Source organism: Anastrepha ludens, chromosome 5 (assembly GCF_028408465.1).
Source record: "Anastrepha ludens isolate Willacy chromosome 5, idAnaLude1.1, whole genome shotgun sequence".
Taxonomy (NCBI): Eukaryota; Metazoa; Arthropoda; class Insecta; order Diptera; family Tephritidae; genus Anastrepha; species Anastrepha ludens.
In genome coordinates, this window is record NC_071501.1 from 24358134 (window position 1) to 24379753 (window position 21620).

Consider the following 21620-nt stretch of genomic DNA (forward strand, 5'->3'; position numbering starts at 1 on the left):
TATGCGCAACCTACCCTTTTTTGTCCAAACACAGGCATAAATGGCCACACACAAAGCGGGCGGCATAAGAAATCTCTGAAATCTATAGACTCTGCGACAGACAGGACTCCCTTGCGAGTAACTACACTTGGGCTAATAACGATATGTAAACCAGCAGGGGCACATACATACATAGTTTTTGTTTGTACAGATTGGCAGTTTACCCAGTGGTGCCATAAAAACGTCAACTTCACTTTGCGCTTACGTAAAAAAAAAACAGGCACGGAGCAAAAGTTAGTGGCTAGAAAAAAGAAGGTAGTAAAATAGTTGTAAGATAATAGTGAAGTTTATATAGTGTGTGTGCAAGTGTGTATGTATGTGTGAATATATGCACTTGTATGCGAGCAAGCGACCAGCCTTCGCAGGCAAATACAAGAAGGAATGCCAATGTGTCACACGAATATGTATGTATGTATTGCATGTAAAGATAGGTGTATATGCATTAAAATTTATGTATGCGAATGGAAATGCTAGCAGAGAATTCACATGATTGATTCTGCAGTGTCACACTTTTTGTGTCAGACTCCCTTTCGCTTATCCATTTCACCGTGTCAGCTGTTGTTGTTTTGCCATTTTGTCATTTTGATAGGCAGTTCAAAGTTGTTTGTTTTTTTATTTACTTTCTCTTTTTCTCATCTTCCTTATGTTTCCCCCCCTTTTTTCGTTTATTCCGATGAAATTTGCAGCCTCATCGTCAGAAAAAAGTAAGTTCATCTGCCATTGTTTCGACTCAAAAACACTTAGCCGTAGTTGAGTTTTATGATCAAGCAAATTTTCGAGTAAATTTCTTAAATGTAGCTCGTTAGCATAACATTTTTTCCCATTATTTCATGACATTATAATATAAAAAATGTGTACAAGTGACAGCCGGTGGGAAAACAATTTAATCAACAAAGTTATGCCACTGTAGGAATATATTTAATATGGAATGAGTTAAAAAAGAATAAAACAAGGTATGAGTAGAATATAGATTAGGAGTGGGAGCGCTTATTAGTGGATTAAGTTACATAATAAAGCTGCTCCAAAATCTTGGCGCAACTAAAGCATATCCGCCAATTTTTGTACCTCGATACACGGATTATAGCTATGTAAGCACAAGAAACGAGGCTAGGAAGTAAATATAGAAATCAAACTGTGAAGTCTTGAAAATCAAACATTTCGCGCTCATAAGAAAGTTACACAGTCTACTATATCCACCCCTGACAGCTTCACTAACCTGCATATGTACTGAGAGAGCGAAGATATCTGAATTGAAGTTACGCAAAAGCAAAACAGCTGAGATATAGATGCCGAAATGATTCCACTTTATCGCACTCAGACCAAAAAACTTGATGTTGCATTGAAGCTCACTGAATGGGTTCTGGTCTACTTGGTCTCGGAGTAAATGATAGTAGGAACTAAATGCCATATTGAAGACATAGTTCGCAGATGACGCTACTTAGAGCAACTAGCAGTTAAAGAAAGTTTAAAATATTGCTGAGGCTGCAGTAAAGCAACTCCTGCATGGAATTGTACCTAAACGCCCGTTTCTTCAATAAAGCTGGATATCTAAAAAGGGAACGCATTAGAGGTTTTCATGCTTATTTTCATTTCTGTCGGTTCTACAGTAATCATTGAAAGCTATTCTTAATAGGCCAATGAACTTTAAAAATGGTGCTGAGCACAACCAACATGAGCACTCTGACATCTTTCAAAAACCAAATCAGATTGACTAATCAATGTAGAAATCTTTTCAGTATTATTGCTGTAGCAGCAAGTAATGCAAGCCCGGTCAGTATAGTGTAATTCACCTGTCGTCTTTGTCTGCCTCATCGAAAGGAAGGCACAGGAAACATGCTGCTTCGACAGGTTTGGTCCAGAGGGAGATAGATTTTAAAGGACATTTGGAAAAGTGGTTAGAGTCGTACGGTGTGCCTTCACTTGCCGGACATATCTTTGGTATGTCGGTATCAATTCTGGGTAGGTCGAAGTTTAACCTGCTACAATATCCAAGACGCAATTGTGCCAGTGTTACGCGGGTCTCACTGGGAAGCTGGTTGTTCTCCGATTACGGCATTCGGTCGACCGGAGCTTAAGAAGGTGGTAACAGTCTCTGTCTAAACACTGTCTGGTCCAGTAGATGTCTGTTAGTTGTGTCCTGGATCTCGTCGGCGTAGTTTAGTAGGAGTCTCCCGACGTGCCTGGGTGGTAGCTCTGGCTCAAGCAGGTGTCTGCAAGGTTGAAACATGCAGTAGCACCAGGAACTGCTTGCTGAGCAGTTTGTTGTGCTCCATAACAGGAAGCATCTGTACCTCATTGTGAAGATGTTGAATGAGGGACATCAGGAAGCAACCCGTCTGAAGCTTTATCCACTGCGTGTCACTGGTTCCAGGCGACCAGACAGACGCAGCATAGTTTAGAACCGGCCGGCCAATTGCCTTAAATGTCAATAGCAACATTTCGTTGTATTTGCTCTAAGTGCTGGCGGCAAGCGATTTGAGTACCTTGTTGCGATTTTGGACTTTAGTAGCAATTGTGGTTGTGTGCGCAGAGAAGGAGAGCAAACCGTCAAAGGTAGCACCCGAAATTTTGGGGTTGTTTACCGCCTCCACCTTTTAAGCTTCCTAGACTTAACAACCAGTGTCTTACACTTTCATCGGAAGTCAAGTATCTTGGTGTAATACTTGACCCCAAGCTCCACTCCAAGCTGCACATAGAAAATGGGGTTAAAAAGGCCAATATAGTCTTCTATGCCTGTAAATCTATGTTCGGCAAAAAATGGGGTCTCAAGCCACGTGTCGTACTTCGGATGTACAACTTAGTGGTTCTGCCAATTTTGACATACGGTTGCCTAGTTTGGTGGGTAGCTCTTCAGAAGGGCTACAACTCCACTAAACTAGAGAGAGTGCAGAGAACTGCATGTGTGGGCATCTCTGGGGCCTGTAGAGCATGCCCCACCGCTGCGCTCAACGTTATTCTCCACTTAATTCTTGTGGATCTGCAGGTTAAATACATTGCTGCTCAGAGTGCTATTAGGCTGAAGGAGTTTGGCCTTTGGAAACAACTTCCTGTAGGACATAGCAACATCTTGAAGCAGATCTCCCCTTCCTTCTCTGATATTCGCACCGACCTCTCCATCCGCAAACTGTGCTTTGAGGGTTGTGCTAGGGCTATCTTTCCGAGCAGGCAAGACTGGAAAAAGGGGAGAGTTGGTGCGGATATAGATGCCTCTGTTTTCACTGACGGATCCAAAATGGAGTCTGGAGTGGGAGTGGGGGTCTACTCTAAATCAGCCAGCATCTCGGTCTCCTTTAAACTGCCGGAGACAAGCAGCGCCTTTCAAGCAGAGGTCTTCGCGATCCTGCAGGCATGCAAAATGCTTCGGGATCGCTGTTGGGAGGGAGACATTAATATTTTTTCCGATAGCCAAGCTGCAATCAAGGCACTGTCGTCGCCATATTGCAGCTCTCTTCTCGTGAACTCCTGCAAGGAGGAACTTAAACGTCTCGGACGTGCAGGAAACATTTCCGTCATCTGGGTTCCTGGGCACAGGAATATAGAGGGAAATGAAATTGCCGATGAGCTTGCCAGGAAGTGGGCGGCAGAACCGGATCCAGCTGCCCCCTTCTCAGACATCGGTATCCCCTTGGCCGTCGTTAAAGGGAAACTACACAACTTCTTTCTAAAGAAAGCGCAAGACAGATGGAGGTTTGTCTCATCGTGTGCCATTTCAAAAGCACTGTGGCCTCAATACGATTTAAACAGAACGCTTAAGGTAATGGGAACCTCCCGCCATTCAATTTCCAAACTCATTGCGGTGATCACGGGTCACTGGGTGATCGGCACTCATGCGGAGAAGCTTGGAGTTCCGTACAACCCCCATTGCAGAAGCTGTGGGGATCCTGCAGAGGAAGAGACTGTGGAACACTTTCTCTGCAAATGTCCGACTCTGGCAGCTAGGCGCTTGAGATTCCTCAGCGTCCCCTTTGGGAATGACTTGATGAAATTCTCCAGCCTAGATCCCTTTTCTCTCCTCCGCTATATTAACAGCACTGGATGGCTGTAGACGGTTTTATCTCCTCCTTAAATCCTATCACAGGTAGTGGTCCACATTATGGTATCAAAACGGCACGTAAGTGCTACTTGTAGTGTACCTGGGATACTCTTGCCATCTTACCTACCTACCTACCGTCGGAATTGGTGTGTCGTCGACTTTTACCTTAAGGGACAGTTTGGCCTCCTCTGTCCAGGTGGTAAAGAGGGTTGCCGTGGACTTTGTGGGGGAAAGTTGGAGACTCCTCGCAGTGAAAAAGCGAGAAAGGTCGGTGAGGTAGTTGTTGCACAGGCCATCGATGTCATTGCCTGGCGCCATTCTCGTACAGTCGTCAGCGTATGAAACCAGAGAGGAGGTGGCTGAGAGAGTTTCGGGATGTAGAGGTTGAACAGCAAGGGTGAAAGGACACCACCCTGCGGAGCACCTTGCTTGATCTTCCTCTGTTTAGATGTTTGGTCACGAAAAATCACTGAGGAGTGACGACCGCTCAGATAGTTGGCGGACCACCTCCTCAGCTCTGACGGGAGTGTCGAATGATAAATATCATCTAGTAGCGTGGAATAGTTGACAGTGTCGAAAGCCTTCATCAAGTCCAACACTACTAGGATAATCCTCTCGCAGGGACCGTTTTGGTAAAGCCCGCGGTTAATCTGGGCATTTATGATGGTGAGTGCAGTGGTGGTGCTATGCACTGGTCGGAAACCTTACTGATGTGGGGATGGGGCCAGGTGTTTCGTGAAGAGTGGGAGTAGGAGGGCTTCAAGTGTTTTCACTACTAGAGAAAGGAAAGTTATCGGCCGATAGATTCCCTTGGCTGGTGGGTTTCCCAGGTTTCAGTAGTGGGACCACTCTCCCTGCTTTCCAGGGATAATGTCAGGGATAATGGGAGTGGCCATTGAAGATTAAAGACCCTTGTGAGAAGTCCTACTCCCAATGGTCCCAGGTGCTTCAGCATCAGTGTGTTCAGTCCGTCAGGGCCAATGGCTTTGGCTTTTCAGTATTGTTTACAAGCAGCCCTCCACAAATTTAATTTGTATTCCCGAACGTTGAAACAGCGCACAGCGTGTAATGAGCGGAAATATGTTTTTTTTTTGTCAGAACCCCATCTTTGAGGTCTTGAATCGACAATGGGCTGTTGGCGTAGACCATCTCTTTCACGTGGTCTCAAAGAAAAAAGTTACAAAGTGTTAAATCACAAGATGGCCAATTGTGATAACACGGTCTAGAAACTTTTCCCGTAAAAGATCAATGGTTTCGTTGCTTGTGTGACACGTAGTGCCTTCTTGTTGAAAATAAATTCTGTCCAGATCAATTCCAACCAATTCCGGCCATAAAAAATTGTTCAAAATAACACCTGTGCTCAAAATAACACCTGCTATTGGAAACCCCTTAATATAATATACTCATAATTGGGGCTTTTAACCTTTATTGGATATTGGAGGCATGCGCCTTGATGTTGTTCCCAAAATAGAGTGACCTGCAGTTTTATGTCGCCTACAAATGGCAAATAGTTTTTTATGAGGAGCAGAGAATGAGGATGCCACGACTACATACTTTTACAGTTTGTCTCTTTAAAATAAATTCAAAATCCTATTGTTTCTGCCATCACCAGTTATTTCATTTCAAGAGGCAATGAAGAAGTTTGTTATAACGTTGACGTTTAGGTGTGGTTGACATTCAACACCGGCCCTTGAAACTTAACCACCCTTTAGATAAGGAACTATTTGCATTTGGTGGTCTTTGAAGGTGTCCTGCCGGGGCCGCGGCGGTCATTTGGCCGATATTTTATTCTATACGTAATTGAGCCATTCCAATATTATCATTATAAAGAGAAATGACAATAATTTCCTAAAAAAAATTGTATTTTATTCAAAATCAACACCGGCCTTTGAAACTTAACCACCATTTATAAAACATATAATTTTTTTATTTTAGTTTTTTAAACTCAAGCCGATAGCCCTCTCTGTTGATTTTCTTATTTATTTGATTATTTATATTTTCGACAATCGATCAAGTTCACAGGCTAACTCAAGTTATTGAAAATGCCTTCAATATTATAACATTTTAAAATCCTATCTATCCGATCGCTTCTTTCGAATTAAATACGACGACACGTATTCTGACCTGGGGCCCATCCTTTCTCTAGTTTTCACATCAGATTTGCCTACCAATCAGAACTGCGTCATACCAACGTTTGCAGACGATACCGCTATCTTGTCAGTTGGAAATGCACAAATTGAGTCAATTGCAAATCTTCCAAAACATTTAAACAGAATCTATGAGTGGACAGTTACATATTGATTTCACGTGCAATAAAATAAGATATCTTCCACTATATATCATAACACGGCTAAATGCCTTTGACACCTAACTCAGATGGAGATCTCACGTAAAGAGGAAAAGGGAAGAACTCGATACTAAATTCAAAAACATGTATTGGCTTATGGGTAAAAGATCCGTTTTATCAATGTACAATAAAGTACTTCTCTACAAGCAAATACTAAAACCAATTTGAACGTATGGGATATACAATAACTATGGGATTGCTCAAGCTCCAGCAACATACTTCAAATTCAAATGTTCCAGAATGAAATTCTGCGATGCGCTACTAACGCCAGGCGATCTTGAACGCGTTCTCGGCATAGAACCAGTTGCCGAGGTAATTAAAAAAAAATGCCCTATCTCATATAAATAGGCTATCTCATCATGTCAACAGCGAGGCCTCAGACCTCACCGACCAACATAAATGGTTTGTAAGGCTGAAACGCAAAACGCCGCACCACCTCGTGCAGTAAACAACTCCTTTGCAAGTTTTTTGCAAAGCACCATCATATTAATTGAATTATACAAAAACCGAAGAAAATTGTTCGTTAGTTTAGTTTTGTTAACTAGTTACAATAAAAATGAATAAAAAAAAAAAAATATATAGGTATATATGTATGTTAGGTATATTTTTCGAACATAATTTTTTAACTTTTTTATAGCAAATTTTTAATTCATTCAACTCAAAAACGTTTTTATTGTTAATTAAATAGGAAAACACAGTTTAAGCGATATTTTATATAGGTATGTATATAAATTGGCGGCCGCCGTAGCCGAATGGGTTGTTGCGTGATTACCATTCGGAATTCACAGAGAGGTCGTTGGTTCGAATCTCGGTGAAAGCAAAATTAATAAAAACATTTTTCTAATAGCGGTCGCCCCTCGGCAGGCAATGGCAAACCTCCGAATGTATTTCTGCCATGAAAAAGCTCCTCATAAAAATATCTGCAGTTCGGAGTCGGCTTGAAACTGTAGGTCCCTCCATTTGTGGAACAACATCAAGACGCACACCACAAATAGGAGGAGGATAAAAATTAATAAAATTGTATACTGGGAAGCTTTTTCAAGGCGTACACCTCAAATAGGAGGAAGAGCTCGGACAAACATGTAGTAGAAGTGTACGCGCAAATATTTATTTTAATTTTTTTTTTTTTTCAATTTAATACTGAACTTAATCGCCGCCACACATGAGTAATTTTTTTGAACATTTATTTGCATGGAAAAACACGAATATAAGTCAGGCCACGTTTAGATAAAATCATTTCAAAAATACTCAACTTGAATGACTTCAAAATGCCTTTCACAAGCTAGAATTTTCCAAAATGGACAAGTTTTTTATTAAAATAACATCAAGATTTGCATTTCTTTGAGATAACTCGATTTCAAAAACAAAAAAAATTTAGGTAGTGCCATACTTTGATCAACTATATCGAAAATTAGTCCCATTTGACTTCTGAAATCATTTGCTATTTCGGTTCTGTTATCACTTAAAAGCTGCTTCAACATTCAAAACATTTCAACGTCGCAGAAAGATGCGATAGCCCGTATCTTTGAAATGATATCAATAGAGTTTTGACAAGTGTGACGAATACATATCTCTCTTTTCTTCCTTTGTATGTGAACATTACGAAAGAGGCAGATTAATTTATCGAAATGCTTTTGCTTACTCATTCACTGTTACAAATAAACAAATACATATACAATATTTGCTCAGTAGTATTGAGCGGAGTACTGATAAAATTAATTGTTTCAAAGCAAGCAAGTCCATAATTTCCAATTTTTTGCATAGTCACTCAATGCATATAAAGTAAATAAAAGGGAGGAACAACAAAAGCAAAAGCGTGGCAATAAATTTACTGACAAAGTGAAAGTACTCCTCGTGGCCTTAATTGAGGAGTTCACGAAGTTCCATTATCAAATGCCGATCACTTTTAGAAGGAAGCTGCAAAGAATGACCTAAACGGTTTATAGAAGTTTCATGCCTACCGATTGTGGTGTGGCTTGGTGTTGTCCCATAAATGGCACGACCACAGATAGTCTAACGTAGAGTACAGGGTAAAGAAAGCGAATAAAGCACTTTACACGTGTAACAGAGTGTTAGGTAAAAAATGGGGTATCCAACCAACACTAACCAATTGGTCCTACACAGCCATTGTAAGGCTAATACTAATATATGCGGCACTAGTCTGGTGGCCTGCAACAAAAAAGAAATACAACCAAACCAAGCTGAACAAGATACAAAGAACAGCGTGTATCTTAAGTACAGGAGCAGTCCTACTGAAGCGCTCAATGTACTAACTCACCTGCTACCATTAGACTTACACATTAAAACAAACGCTACTTGCAGCGCGGCTGCTCAGAGACATAGAACGCTGGACAACAAAGTCGTGCGGTCACAGTAAGATTCTCCTACAAGGACCCTCGCTGCTCAAAAACAGATCAGACTACACTGTCCCCGACCTTAACTTCAAGAAAGGGTTTACGGTACATTTTCCACCGAGAGCCGAATGGAGCAAAGGGAAGGTGATTGGAAGATACGCTATCGAAGCATGAAGCATGCAAATCACTAAAATTCTACAAGGGAGTTGGTGCAAGAGTAGCTATCTTCTCAGACAGTCAAGCAGCTATAAAGGCCTTGGACTCCAACTCCATTTCATCCAAACTAGTCTTACAGTGTAGAAAGGAGCTGGAAATGCTTAGTCATTGGCTTGAAATCACTCTGATAAGGGTTCCCGGTCACAGGAACATACGAAATAATGAGATAGCGGATGAGCGTAGACTTAGTAGAGGCGGTGACAGTATTCACCCCACTCAACACATTAAAAGTAAAAGCATCCATTGCTTCACACTATCATGCTTTAGCCGAAAGAATATGAAAGCAACTAACTACATGTACTACAACAAAAAACACATGGCCGTCATACAAAATCCAAAAGACGAATGATCTGTTAGGATGCTGTCGGCCAAACATCTCACGCGTCACCGCAAACCTTACAGGCCAATGGAAAGAAGGGGATCATGCAGCTAGACTCAACCTACCCTTCAATCCTATCTGCAGAAGCTGTCAAGCGGAAGGAGCGAAGGAAAGTCTTTTCCACTACTTATGTGAATGTCCAGGGCTAGCTAAGGCACGAATCCGCTCCTTTGGTAAGCCTTTCTTGCAGCAAATTAATGAGATAAAGAATTTGCTGCTATACTTGGACCTCACTAAATGGATCTGACTTAGAACAAAAAAACACAAAAAAAACACAAAAAAAAAACCAAACATCATTATACGAGGACGGTGGTATTAAAACGGTGCTGGGCACTAATTAGGACTATTTCAGTGGAAATACTCAACCACTTTAACAACAACAGATAGTTTGTATGAGCACCTTTTTCATTTCCGAAATTCACTAAAGCTTTGCTAGAACTTGCCTTTGGAAAATATACGAAAATATTTGGTGTTACATTCGCGATGACAGTTCACTCGCAGGGCATGGCTTCCACAAAAGAGTTGTTGCTTGCATAAGTATCAACAATGATTTCAGTTCTTTCGAAGAAAACGCGGCTCAAACGTTATGCCAACGGCTACAAAATACGCTAGAGCAACATCTGTTTCTTCTGAGGCTAAAGAAGTCGCAGCTCTCGCATTGAGAGTGGTCTTTGCCGGACATTTGCCCATTAGGGATTTGAGATTTGAGATTGCTTCAAGTCCTTTCTGCAGAAGCTGCCTGGAGAATGAGGTGGAATCAACACAGCCCCATCTTCTCAGCGGCTCTGCTCTTATCGAGCAAACACTTAGACATCTCACCTGTCACTTTTTTGCTACACCTGCAGATACTGCGGGTTTAAATATCACACACCTGGTGAATTTCATCAGTGAAGCGGTTAAGGCAATGTAATTAGCCACCGTTTGGTCATCATCCTCCAACATACGTTAGACACTTACAAATCTATCGGCGTAGGAGTTATAGAATGGATTCCAATATAAATTCAAGTTTTGGACGGCCTACGGATTATAAAGCTATTTTCTGGTATAAGATCCTTAAAGCCTTCCAGGTAGCAGTTTAGGAGTTGATGGTGCAGAACCAACTGCTAACTACGCTCTGTGAGATGCTATGTTTTGTCAGTTTTCTTGTACGACATGGCAACTTGGCCGATGAAAATTTCTTATATGAATCGCTTAGAAACATTCAAAATGTGGGTACAAAGAAAACTACTGAAGTATTTCGAAGAGAAAGCAACGAAAGAGAGCACCTAAGATACAATAAATAGCCTACTTGGGTCATTTATGCCGAAATTATAAGTGTAATTATATTACCGAAGAAGGATTAATCAACTGAATTGAAGTTCAAAATATTGGTCCACTTTTGGAGTTAGCCACACACAGCGATACTTTTTCAAATGTTCTAAAAAATGTCTAGATTTGCATTTATATGGTTTTCATCTAAAATCCACCTAACTGGAAAGCAACTACACAGGGATAAAGAGGCAAAGCGAATGGGTCTGGTGGTGAACGAGGACAAAACGAAGTACCTCATCTCTTCAAACAAACAGTCGGCGCACTCGCGTATCGGCACCCACGTCACTGTTGACAGTTATAATTTCGAGGTTGTAAAAGACTTCGTTTATTTAGGAACCAGCATTAACATCGATAACAATGCCAGCCTAGAAATCCAACGCAGAATCTCTCTTGCCAACAAGTGCTACTTTGGACTAAGTAGGCAACTGAGCACTAAAATTCTCTCTCGACGAACAAAACTAACACTCTACAAGACTCTCATCATGCCTGTCCTAACGTATGGCGCAGAAGCGTGGACGATGACAACATCCGATGAAGCGACGCTTGGAGTGTTTGAGAGAAAGATTCTGCTTAAGATTTTTGGACCTTTGCACGTTGGCAACGGCGAATATCGCAGGCGATGGAACGATGAGCTGTATGAGCTTCACGATGACATAAACATAGCGCATCGAATAAAGATTCAGCGGCTTCGTTGGCGGGGTCATGTCGTCCGAATGGATACTCGATGCGGTACCAGCTGGTGGTAGCAGAGGAAGAGGAAGGCCTCCTCTGCGTTGGAAAGATCAGGTGGAGAAGGACTTGGCTTGACTTGGTGTGTCCAACTGGCGCCGTTTAGCACGAGAAAGAAACGACTGGCGCGCTTTGTTAAACTCGGCCAAAATCGCGTAAGCAATTATCGCGCCTATTAAGAAGAAGAATAGTTTGAAGTAATTCTTTTTTTATTTTGCGACATAGTCTCCTTTTTCCCTATACACCTCGTCAAATGCTGCGTGAAGCCTGCAAAATAGTCATTCGTTTCTTTAATCAACTCCTCGTTTGAATAAAATCTTTTTCCTGCCAGCCATTTCTTCTAATTGGGGAATAAATTGTAGTGCGAAGGATCCGAGGGAGTCAAGTTTCGAGAATAGAGGCATGTGAAACGAATTGGATTCATATTTCCATTAATTTTGCGACCACAACTGCTGAGACATGAACTGGTGGGTTATCGCGAAGGAAAAGGATAAACCACTCGACTCGACAAAGAAATATACCGATCTGGCTGAAACTTGGTGTGTGTTCTGCCAAGAGGTTCGACTAACTAAAGAAAATCTCGATACGTGCCAATAGTGCCACCTCTCATGCTTTGCGCGGACTTTTCAAAGGACCGGTGCACATGTTTCGAACGTCAGAAAAAAATTGCAAAACTCATCACGATTTTTGAGACACTTCAGACTTGCATTTTGTTGTATCTAAAATCAATGGGCTATAAAATTGAATACTCGAAATTTTTATAAAAATGCTTAATAAAAAAATGCAATATTTATTAAAAAAATATCAATTTTTCGAAACTTTAAAAGCATTTTTGGAGCATATAAAAGGTGGCGCAAAATTAATCATCGATCTCTATTTCTGAATAAGTTTTTTACCAACTGCAGCTGTCTAGTACACAAGATCAAATAAGCTTGACGTACAACGCCATTTGCAAAAATTATAGGTTTTCAGATAGGATGATTAAATTTGCGCCACCTCGTATATGCGCTTTCTATACTATGGGTCAATTGGGGTCTAAATCGCGTTTATTCGGAATCAATCCAGGGCAATTCAGAACTAGTTCGCGGCTAGTAGGGACTAGTTCGGCACCAGTTCAGGACTAGTTCAGGCCTAATTCAGTATCTATTCAGTATTAGTTTGAGCCACCTTATAATTGGAATTTAATGACACATTGTTGCCGTCCAACAAAAGTTTTTTTTTACCTACATTGCATCATCTTTTATGTATCACAAATGTATGCATGCTTGGCTATATTATTTTAGCGCCGTCTAACCACTGGTTTTTGCAAATGGGTCTCAGTGCGAAGTAAGCGTATTTCAATCAAAGCAAAAAACAATAAAAAAATTTTTTTTTTAAATGACCAAAGGGGACCTAACCTTACCTCATCTCATCCAACTTAATCTAACTTCTAATAGCCTTTCTCAACCCAATCTATCACAACCTAACCGAATACGCATACACAGTATAATACATTTTAAAGCTTTCTGACTACAATAGAAACTGATCGAAAATCGATTTCCATTTGAGTGCTTGCTGGGCTATTCGCCACAATCGCAACTCATTTCGTGCACGTGCCTTGTAAGTCACGAACGTGCGTGTAAAACTAGCTGGAAGTACATAGTTATAAGTGCATATATACATACATATATATATGTACATATACTTAATGTCGCGCACATGACCTGCATTGATGAGCATGGAACTTATCTGGCGGTTATCTTGAGGTTATTCTGTATGGCAGCAGTCATCGCCGATGTGTTATGTCAAATTATGAAGTCGAACATTTCAAAATCTCCAATTTGCAAGTAACGTTAATATTTATAATGATGTCGTGCTGTCAGTAAGCGCACTGTAAGAGGAGGTGCAGGAAGAGAGACTTATGCCGGTATTCAGTACGCAGTCTCCAGTCGCAAGGTTATCTGGTGCTGGGACGTCACCGAAAACTTTTGCCAGCTCGTTGGGCTCTTCATAACATCTGGCGGAGTGAAAAGTTATAAAGAGGGGAAGAATGTTATAGTAGGAGTATGCCCCACATACCACTGGTGTGACGGCACCTTTGATGAAGTTTCTGACAGTTTCGATTTTAACCTCATCTGCATAAAAAAAAATCCAGTCGCAAATATAGACCTTCAGTTGCACTTCAGCAAGCAACCCCTACTCAGTACCCTTCTCAAGAACCAGTTTCTATTTAGCAGGTCACAACAACAAAACTATGAAGAAAGAGATTTTTGCATTTGATTTTATATAAGACGAACGTGAAACGTGAACGTTCCGGAGTACAATTTTTTGTAAAGCTGAATACGAAGAATTTAGTCTATTTTCCAGAAATGCCATTAAAAAATCTCTGGCCACTTTATAAGGCACGGAAGACCCATTACTTCCGTCAGAAAATACTTTCAGTGCTACTGGAACTTTAAAGAAGAATTAAAATCGCCTGATAGCTGCACTCGGAAATCTAGAACTCCATTTGATCCTCAGGTTAGTTAAATTTTCATACACGCAAAGATACACGCCACTAAATATTTCAGTCATTTTATAATGTCACAACCCTATAAGTCCTTTCATGCCTATACTTCCCGTACTATTCTTCCTATACTTCCTTCGCTCATACCCCGGCTGAATGAAGATGATAATTTCTCTGCAATGACTCAGCCTAGTTTTTCGAAAAATATTTGCTATATTTCCAAGTTAGTAGTGGAGCATAGAATGGGATAGGATAAATGGCTGTCCACGCGAGGGGCAGAATAAAAATGCATTCATTGTGATACTCGTACTATAGGGAAAAAATATCATATAGTGGGGTGGAAAATGCAAGAAGAGGATTTGGATTAGAATGTCTCGACCAACAGTGGCTAATTACGTTTGTATTGGGTTGGGAAATAAGTTGCTCTATTTTTTTTTATTTTACAACGATTTGTTTGCTATTTGACAAAGGGTAAGTATTCATTCGATAGACATCTTTCTGCTCAACAAAACTATATTAATTGTATATTATTTTTGAGTTATTTAATTTTTTATTAATTTTTAGGCCTAGAAATGGAATACCCAGGAGGCAGAAATCACTATTTTCGACACCTGCTCTTCTTTGCTTTTCATCGAGGTCAAAAAACTGCCAAAGCAGCACGGGACATTTGCGACGTGTATCCAGAAGGTGTCATAGGCGAGTCTACAGCACGAAAATGGTTTGCAAAGTTCAAAAATGGCAAATGGCGACTTTGACGGCGACGACACGTCCCGCAGCGGAAGGCCGTCTGAATTCGATGTAGAACGACTCAAATCATTTTTGAAGAAGAACGGCCGCCTAACCAGTCGTGAGTTGGCGCACAAAAATTAACTGCGATCATAAAATGATTCTCAATCACCGTCATTCAAAGGGATTTACCGAAAAGTTGGGAGCCTGTGCGAAAACCCAAAGAAAGTTGCCTTCAAATTACAATACTTTTTAGCATCTCGTCCACCATCGAGGAACACGCACTCATAAACACCGCTTTTTGTACCGAATCGCCAGAGGAGATGAGAAATGGTGTCTATACATCAAAATGAAGCAAAAGAAGGGGTGGGTGGCTCCAGAAGATACGCCAAAGCCAAGAGTCAAGTCTGAAGATCACGATATGTGATCCCCACCGGGAGGGCATGATGCACTGGGAAATACTTGAAAAAAAAAAATGCAACGGTCAACAAGGAGCTCTACATTGCTCAGCTACACCGCGTGAAAGAGGCTACTTGACCGAAAAGACCTGATCGACATGGTCAAAAACCATACTTCTTCACGACAACGTCAAGCCTCCTGTTGGACAACTCGTCACAGCCGCGCTCTAAGAGCTCGAATGGGAGGTCCTTCAGCAGCCGCGGTATTTCTGAACCTTGCACCGACCGATTACCATCTTTTTCGCTTCCTGTCAAACCATATGAAACATGTTCCTTCGATAACAACGAGGTTCTTAGAAACTGGCTCAACAACTTCTTTCACACCAGACCAGGCGATTTTTGACGGAACGACATCGACAAATTGGTCGAGGGGTAGCGAGAGGCTGCAAACAGCAGTGGCGAATATATCATTGATTAACTTATTGATATAACTGTGTTTTTTTGTTTAAATAAAGGTCTGTGGTAAAAACGATACGAACTTATTTTTATATAGGTTATTACTGTGGGTAAGGCACAAACAAATAATTCCATTGGGATCGAATCTTGAGTTTAAGCTTTATTTTGTGGTCATGTGAGCAAGTCGTAAGCTGCCGTGAATTCATCGTACAGGCTTCGTCTCCAAAATCCTTTAGGTCGACCTCTACGGCGTAAGCCATGTGGATTCCAGTCTAAGGACAATCTCCACTTACGCTCGCCTTTGCCTACCTCGGGTGAGGTTTCACAACCAGTTTTCAGGACACCTAACTCTGGTGAGCAGTTCATTATTTTACACCCAGTTATCGGCACAGGACGACTCTAAAGCAGCGACTTGTGAGGGTCTGAAACTTGCTTATTCTTGCAACGGCCACAGATCATATTTCACAGCCATATAATATACTTAGTTTCGAGGGTATGCACTATTCGAGTTGACTGTGCTTCTAGATCGGTCTCTTATGAAGCACTGGGTAACATATCGGGCATTACGCCGCTGGACATAATGGCTTGCGAACTAGGCATAATATATGACAAAGCCAAAAGTCTAAATAGACGACTTACAGCTAACGAACGCAAAGAAGAAAGGCAGAGCAGCACGGATGAGTGGCAAATCGCTTGGACTTAGCGTCAAAAGGGCGGTGTACACACAAAGTTATCGGTAACGTACAGGAATGGGTCGAGCGAAGTAATGTTGAAACGTATTTCTACCTAATGCAATTCCTGACGGGACATGACTGCTTCAGAGAGTACCTTCATAGATTTGATCATGATGACGCAATGCAGTGCTGGTTCTGCGGTAGTTGCAGTGAAAATGCGGAACATATATTGCTTTCCTCTCCGAGATATGTGTTCGGAAGGCCGACTGTGCAAATGATAGTTAAAGAAAAAGTTACGCCGAGCAGTATAGTTAAGTACATATTGCAATCGAAGTTGGTGTGGGCCAAAATGGAAGACTGGTCCGCGGAGCTATGACAGAAATACTGACAGCGCAGCAGAGAAAAATAATGGCGTGTATATCAATGTGTAAGTGACGAGACATAAATGGTCCAGCTTGACTCTGCGAAGAAATGCCTAATGGCGGTACCACTGCGCAAATTAAAGCTGCAAAGGTCGGAGTTAAGGATTTGAGTACGTAGGTGTACTGTTAGCAAGTAAAGTTAAGTAAGATAATACTGACTGGGCGTGGCCCCAAATGAGGTGCACCTTTAGCATCATCATCATCATCATATTGGCATTACAGGGTTTGATGAGTAATGAGCCTTATTTTTTTAAGCAGTTTTAGTAAACCTTTTGGCTTATACAACTAATATTCTTCAAAATAGGACCCTTGAGCGTCAATACACCGCTGGTAGCGGTCCTTCCACTGCAGGAAACATTTTTTAAACTCATCCGCCGGAATCGCGTTCAATTCGGCTGTCACAGTTTTTTGGATCGCCTCGACGGAGTCGAAACGCCTCCCCTTCAGCTTTATTTTCAGGCGCGGGAACAAGAAGAAATCCGGAGGGGACAGGTCTGGGCTGTAGGGAGGATGGGGAAGCACCGGAACCCCCATCTTGGCCAATGCAGAGGAGCAGAGGAAGGCGATGTGCGCGGGGCATTGTCGTGATGAAGGGTCCAATTGTTGACGATTTCCCGCACATTGTAATAAGTTAAATTTAACTCTTCACTCATCTCACGTAGACTAGCACGACGGTCAATGTTCAAAAATTCACGAACCCGGTTCACATCTTCGTCTGTTTGCGTCGTCGAAGGCCTTCCAGATCGCTATTCGTCTTCGACGTCCTCCCGGCCTTCCTTGAACGACTTGTGCAACCGTTTTACCTGGGTACTGGACAGAGATTGGTCCCCGTAAGCCTGCTTGAGTAGCCCAATGGTTTCGGTACCTGGTTTATTTAGCTTTACGCAAAGTTTGATCGAGTAACGTTCCTCCAACGGTCGCCGCATTTTCGCCACTGCAAAATCCTAACACACTTTTAAAACAGCTGTCACGCGCGGAGCCGAGTTGACTGCACCGCTGTTGCTAGCGAACTGGGACCGGTTTCTAGTGGAAGGGGAAGGGGAAGGTCCGACGATCATTTTCCCCCACCAGCCGATTCGGTTGATCGCTTGGTAGACGCTCCCTGTACAGTCCGTGGTAGACAACTGTCTCCTCTACAATGCATCTCCATTCTTCGCGGCAGCCCGCTTTCGTTGTATGTTGTGAGCTTCTCAGCTTTCATATATCGTACTCTATCTACGTCTTGCAACCATCGTCGCCTTGGCCGGCCTCTCCTTCCTGCTCCTTGAGGATTTGCTTAAAAAACTTTTTCGGACGCTCTTTCGCTGCTCATTCTTAGGAAGTGTCCATACCACCGAAATCTTTGCGTCTTTATAAAATGCGATATATTTCGTACCGCGATTGAAACACTGAAGTTCGTGATTATACCGTATACGGTGTATACTGTCTTCTAACCGTTTTTCTGAGAGTTTTTCTTCCAAATTACATCAGTAAATTCACGTACGTAACTTTAAGCACCCATGTTTAAAGTCGTAGGTGAGAAGCGGTCTTTTTATAGTTTTGTACATTTGTTCCTTTGATATGATGAAGACTTCATAAGTTCGATATGACAAAAGAACCCGTATGCTCTGTCAGCTGCCTGAATAAGGTCTTGTCTTAAGAAAGACCTTTACACCGTGCACCGTTAGCGAGCATCTCTGTAAGCTTCCCCTTTCGGAAAAAGCCATAGAGCACATTTACGTAGTAGTTAAAAACCTTTAGCTTTGGTTTCTTAGTTAGCAGTTTGGCTTACCAAATACTTTTTATACAGGTTGGTAGCTCAGATTATTTTACTTTTGAAGAATTCTGTTACTTGGTTATATCTTTTGTCGTAATCTTTTCTCTTCAATTTGGTATTTTCTTCAGTCTGTTAGCGCTATTTTTACGCTCTGGACTCCTCCTGGTCCACGACTACAGCTTAAGCTTAAGCCGCATCGGCATGAATGCGAATGGTGCTTTTTACTGATTAGTTTGTTGTTGCTGTTTTTTCTTAAGCCAAATATCAATTTCCGCTCGGCAGTTGTTGTTGTTGTTTATGATCTTGTTAACACCTTTGGTCAAGCATCGACTCAAACTAGTCCCAAGTTGAAAAGGAATGAGGGGAGTTTCTTAAAGTGCTGAAGAATTTGGATTATAAAACCGAAATAGGCGTCATGGAAAGTCGGCTGTTATGCCAGATAGCAGGCCGAGAACCAACAAAATGCTAAAAAAGCAACGAGAAATTCAACGCTAAAAAAGTGCGTGGGAAAAATTCTAAAAGGGTGAAGAGGAAAGGAGAAAGTGAATGTTTTTAGACGGCCGCTAAGCGAAGTTGCTGAAATTTTATTAAAATTTTTTTTTACTACTACGCAAAACTTTAAATTGAATTAAACTTCGAAATCTGTTAGGTAACTCAATATTTCAATAAGTCAAGTTTGTAAGTTGAAATTTACCGTTTAAAGTTTTGTTTTTTTATTTAGTTTTTGCACAGCAGTAAATCCTCTCGTAAAATTTCACATTGCCCGTTATCAGTTATCAAAGGACGTAAAATTTTTTCTGCCAATATTAGGCGACACTTTGTTGCGCGCATAACGGTACACACACACACACGCACAAGTGTATGGGGTAGTATATACAAATATTGTATATTTAAAGTAAGTAAAATACAGCCAGTAAAATAAATCTGATGCCACATTCACTTGGGTGGGTGGTCACCTTCTCTTACACGAACCTGCCTTAAATCTGGCACTCCAACCACGTCGCCACTCTACTATTTACTCAACTTTTCAATGCAGCAATTTTGTATAATTTATTTCCAGCAAACTTTTCTTTCAGTTTACTAAATTTCACACTTTAACAAATACCTTGTTTTATTCTCAATTTTCATACTTTTTTGTAGCACCACTTTTCCTTAGCTCTTTCACTTTCCTTTCTTACTTTTGCCTTGCGCTCGACGCGTTCAAAATTATTGCCGTATGCCAGGCATTTTGCTTCGACCCGTGATGTGTTAGTTTCATCAAATTTTTTTCCGGTTTCACTTGTTCACTTGTCACTTGTTACCAAACGGTTGTCGAGGCACTGACTGACTGATGCTGCGCGCGCCTTAAAGCATCCTCCGCCATGCGGCATCATTGCATCCGACCGTCAGCGACGAGCACTTTCAAAAGCTCACCGCCGCTAATATCCAACACTCCTTACTTTGTTGCCCTCGCTGTGACTTTGCGTCAGTTGGATATACGAAAGCTGCCTAAACAAACAAAAGAGCACTCGCAGCGGATAATGTCACGCCTGCCTTCGTCGAACACAGCACACATACACTGGTCCATGCATGTGGTTGTGCGGTGAAAGTGTGGTGAATTTGAATTGTGTTGGGGCACACGGTAAAAAAATCAATAGGATCGAACTTTTTACACTTTGCAACAGAGCCTTTTCCATATCTAAAATCAGGAAGCATTTTTTTCGTCAAAAACATTTCAAAAATCATTTGAGAGAGAGTAGAGTTATACAGGGGAAGTGGGGCAATTCTAATGTATAATATAAAATATGAAATTCACGCGCTTTTCAAAGAAAACGTGGGTTTGAATCTCGGTGAAACACCAAAATGAAGAAAACGTATTTTCTAATAGCGGTCGCCCCGCGGCAGGCAATGGCAAACCTCAGAGTGTATTTCTGCCATGAAAAGGCTCCTCATAAAAAATATCTGCCGTTTGGAGTCAGCTTGAAACCTTAGGTCCCTCCATTTGGGGAACAACATCAAGACGCACGCCACAAATAAGAGGAGGAGCTATTCTACCATTTGAATTTGGTTCGCTCAGCATTTTTATCGCAGTTTCTGGATGGCAAGTCTTACCTAAATCCAAGGTGCATGCATTAAAGGTGGTGGCACTAGACCAACCACATTGTTTGGTACGTTGAACTGTCACGGCAAAATATTGGCAAAGTAGTAAACAAAGACTGAATTCGCCTTGTTTCATTCTGTGCTGATAGCCACATGGACATGGCGAAAGGAAATATACAATTCAGCTGATTTACCGATACCACGTTTAATAGATTCGTCTTGCCTAAAGACTTTTTGTCCACTTCAATTAACTTTAGAGCGCTTGTTGATGGATTTTTCTTCACTCGGCCCGCTAACCACTGACACTCTTTCTATGCGAAAGTTGTATTTGGAGACTCTCGTCCCTTATTTATTGTACAGCACGATTTTCATACATAGGGCATTTAATGATGTGCGAACTGTAGAGGAAATCAAATGTACAACTTCAGCTATTTTGCGATGCGACATTCGGTTTCTGAAATTCTCCAAAACTAACTCAAGCTGCTCCATCGAAAAGTATCTGCCTTCTCTGTTTCTCCATTTTCACAAAATATTATGAAATATTGAAGACTTGACTTTCGCTTTCATCCCTAAGGTTGGGAGAGATGACTACACCAGCCCCACAAGCTTTAGACATATCAGCATGACCTCTTTCAAGCTGAAAAGTCTCGAACGACTAGTGGAGTTGCATATGCGTCAAAAGTCGCTGAAGGTTCACCCACTCTCTCCATTTCAGCATGCCTATCAAAGCGGAAAATCCTGCGAGTTGGCACTGCAAAATCTTGTTGATAAGATAGAGAAGGCCATCGACAGAAGGGTCGACGCTATGGGAATCTTTTTGGATATAGAGGGGACTTTTGAAATGCCACTTTCGACATTATATGCAGCTCTGCCAGCAGACTTGTTGTAGACCGGGTGCTGGTGTATTGGATTCGTTCAAAACTAACCCAAATAATCGTCACGATGCGGACGGAGGAGGATCTGCTATTGTCATACGGGGTTAATAGAGGATGCCCCCTAGGTGATGTGCTGTCTCCATTGCTCTGGTGTATGATGATCGATTCTCTACTCACCTATTTAAATGGTGCTGGTGTCTACAGACAAACATACGCGGACGACGTTGCCTGTTTGATAACGGGCCCTTCGGTTATGAACATCTGTAGAAAAGTGCAGAAAACACTGGATATGATTGACACTTGGTGCTGTGCGAATGGGCTATCGGCAAACCCCACCAAAA

At 41.6% G+C, this 21620-nt stretch overlaps 1 protein-coding gene across 1 annotated transcript in view; it reads right to left on the reverse strand.

Annotated features, from left to right (window-relative positions):
- Positions 1 to 19635, reverse strand: part of LOC128863936 (potassium voltage-gated channel protein Shaw) — a 117845-nt gene extending 98210 nt beyond the window's left edge. Inside the window, exon 1 of the mRNA XM_054103364.1 lies at positions 19020 to 19635. The gene's annotated coding sequence lies outside the window, so the exon portion shown is untranslated. The remainder of the gene's footprint in view (positions 1 to 19019) is intronic.
- Positions 19636 to 21620: the final 1985 nt, after the last annotated feature.